Here is a 3,672-nt window from a genome sequence, read left to right as displayed (position 1 = left end):
ATCTATCTATCTATCTATCTATCTATCTATCTATCTATCTATCTATCTATCTATCATCTATCTGTCTATTATCTATCTACCCACCATCCGTCTATCTCTCTATTTCTCTATTTATCAAATATCTACAATATAATCTTTTATCTTTCTGTTTTTATATGTAATTATAATCATGGGGAAAAATAGGCCATATTGAGTAAGCATATTTGAAGAGATTTAGAAATGATATAAACGCAGTACTCATGAACGAAAATCACTAAAACATAAAAAATAGAAACAAAAAATTAAATAATAGATAAATTTTGAATATGAAGTGTCACCAAAAGTTTCATTTCTTAAAAGGATTGTACAACAGATAAATTAGGTGATTTGGACACAGCTGGGTCATAGAGAATCTATATTGATTTTATTTTTTTTTCCACTTTTAGGAAAAGGCACTTTGTTGTGAAGGTTGGGTTCAATTTCTTGCAGCTAAGAAGACAAGGATGGACTCGTCAGTATACACGTTTGCATTTAGGAACTCAGAGCAGATGCCAGATTTTAGAATATAGCTGATCACAGTACAAATCCAATCAGCAACATTAGTTATATTCACGGGGAAACAGTAATTTATGACATTTCCCCCACAAACTAACATGGCCAAGTTCAACAGTTAGGGGAAAAGGGGACAAAAAAATCACCAGCAGTTGCTACCATAGAGCTTAAGAAACTGTTGTCAACAGAATTGCATATCTATAGTTTAGTTCTCTTTGTCGAGGCGGAAATTGCTTTTCAGAGGACAAACCCGGTTGGCAGAGGGGTGTGTGTTTCTAAGGAGGAAAAAGCCAGGTCAGAACACTACGGGGAGTAACGGGTACATTTCTCTGGTTGGACAGCCGAGTGAGGAGGTAGTTACTCTGAGGAGGTCTCAGGTTAGATAGCTGTGCTCATCTACTGAGTCAGGGGAGCAGAAGCAGAGCTTCGATGAGATGCAGAGAGCAGAAGAAACACGTCTCCTCCAGGGATGTCAGAACCAGGGCGTCAGTGCAGCTTGAACGTGGCTCTTTTCTGATGTCAGAAATTTCAAAGGGTCGTACTACATTACCACACAGGGCAACCCCATACAACCTTGAGTGCCATCATCACTGCTATTGAGCTTTTTCATTCGGTACTGGCGTATCTCTCTTACTAGTGTGTAAAAGGCATCTTCTACACCCTGTCGGGTCTTGGCTGAGGTTTCAATGAATGGTATCCCATAGCTCTTGGCCAGCTCATGGGCTTGCTTTGTGTCAACTGTCCTTGTTGGCAAGTCACACTTGTTCCCTACCAGCACCATAGGCACATCATCAGAGTCTTTCACTGGCTTAATCTGCTCCCTGTAAAGGTTAATATCTGCAAATGACTTGCTATTATTGATGGCAAAAATGTAGAGGAATCCTTCGCCTTTCCTCATGTATTGGTCTCTCATGGCACTGTACTCCTCTTGTCCAGCTGTGTCCAGTATGTCCAACAGACAAGTCTCACCATCAATTACCACTTGTTTTCTGTAAGAATCCTCCATGGTGGGATCATATTCATCCACAAAATGGTTCTGGATTAACTGGATTGTCAAAGCACTTTTCCCAACACCACCTGGTCCAACCACCACCAGTTTGTACTCAGTCATTTCACACCAGCAAGAACCTCAGGCTCCGCTGACCCCGCTTCAGGAGGTTCTCGGACCTCAACCTGCAAAACTGTTGGAGACCCCGAAACCGCCATGAACAGCCCCCACCCGGGAGCGGCCTCTATATTGATTTTATTGACAGAGTGATAGTTTGGTAGCATTCTAGATCAATATTTTTGACAGAATCATGATCTTGTGACATTATTGGGAAATAGTGTAGACAAACTATGCAATGCTTGGTTAGAAGATTTGGACAAAATGTTTTGCCACTTAAGGACAAATCTCTCACTGTCTGCTTCCTGACTGCCAAGAGGTGAGCATCTAGCCCAGGATCTTACATGAAGATGAATAGTTTTGAATTTTCCATAGTCCAATGGGAGGGTAATCTTCTTACTCTGTTCTGAGAGCTAGGAAATTGTAAAACAAAGTTATTATTTCCTCATTTAAGAGGCATGCTAGAGGAGTACAAATGCACATCAGAAAACACAAGAACTGATATAATAAAGGGAAGATTTTGATTTCCTTCATTTTTTTTAAGGAGCTAGAAAAAAACACCCACATAAAGTAAAACTCTTAAATTGGAAGGAAAGTTGAAGAAATTTATGCTAAAATTTTAAATCAAAAATAGAAGATGACTTAGAGCGATTTATGATTTATGAATTAGCATAGTTATTATGGGAAAGACTAAACTGTACCATAGAAGCTTTAGAATATCATAGTTATGTAAAACTCTCCTAGAAGCGTAATTAGAATGCAGGCTTTATGACTAAAATTGGGCTGAGACAGGCCCTTTGAGGTAGGATCTATGTAGTAGGCTCAACAGTAAAAGTGGATTCTGTTCTCCCACAGGACCTGGGCTTTGTTCACAACACTGGCACCTTACAGTCCTCTGTAACTCTGGCCTCAGAGAAAACATCTTTGAACATCTTTTGTCCTCCGCTGGTACCCTCAAGTACTTTGGCTAGATTAACACAAAAGAAAGTGAAAATACATCCTTACATAGTGTTCAGAGGATACATGTTAATTTAGGATGATGGCAAAGGGTAAAGGAAGCCTCCACAGATGTATTTCATAATTTTCATCACTTCAGATACCTGTAGAGCAGTGGAACTGTAAACAATATTTACAGGAGAAATGGATAAATGAGATTATATTAAGCATAAACCTTCACTTTAGGAAAAACTAACTTGTTAGATTGAACTAGGTGTCTTGAAAGAGAAATATAGAGAGAAACTGAATTGCCTCACTAAATTATTTAGATTCAGGAAGTGATGATCATGGGACAGTTGTAGGTGTATGCAATGGCTAATAAATATGTATAAAATAAGAAATACTGAGAATTCAATCAGATATATGAAACTCGATTGTGACATGGAAAGGCCTACTTAGGAGAAATATAACATGCTTTTAAAGACATGATTATAAATCAATTGGCCCATATATAATATGTAACTGAGAAGCCAGGGTTCAGAAAGAATTGTTATAAAATCTGGTATTGATGTACATGTTTAATAATAGATGTTTTGGCCAGGAAATGAGAAGAAACATGGGTTCTGGTGGTGGTCCAATGGGAACTATTTAAAGGGAAACATTTAGGTTATTGTTGCTGTGATCAGAAATTTACTGACTACATATGGTAAAAAGATAATCTCAATTTTGTATTAAGATTATGAATTACTTTGTTTACATTCCATGAAAAAACTATACTTTTTCTCATGTATAAGGCCTAAAATTAAAACCAAGGAGTGTTTGAAATATTAATGAGTTACATTACATCAATAGATTTTAAAATGAATCCCTTAGAGGAAAATAAAACTACATATATATTTTCTTATGGAATAAAATTGATCTATTGAATTAATTAAACTAAAGAACTGTTTGTATTTAATCAGTCTTCACAGAATATAAAAAATAGCAATAAATATGAAGAGAAAAAATACGTAAAATTTTAATCCTATAAAATAAGTATGTTATAAATTTTGTTGGCCTTTGAGTTTCTTATTTACAGATAATGGATTCAAAAGTTAATA

The 3,672-nt window shown here is 36.6% G+C and overlaps 1 pseudogene; it reads right to left on the bottom strand.

Moving 5' to 3' along the window:
* Positions 1–469: 469 nt before the first annotated feature.
* Positions 470–1,754, bottom strand: LOC101987817 (annotated as a pseudogene).
* Between the last annotated feature and the right edge of the window lie 1,918 nt (positions 1,755–3,672).

The sequence above is a fragment of the Microtus ochrogaster genome, unplaced genomic scaffold (assembly GCF_000317375.1).
Source record: "Microtus ochrogaster isolate Prairie Vole_2 unplaced genomic scaffold, MicOch1.0 UNK2, whole genome shotgun sequence".
Classification (NCBI taxonomy): domain Eukaryota; kingdom Metazoa; phylum Chordata; class Mammalia; order Rodentia; family Cricetidae; genus Microtus; species Microtus ochrogaster.
The sequence above is the reverse complement of the archived record's forward strand: the minus strand, read 5'-3'. Positions and strand labels throughout refer to the sequence as shown.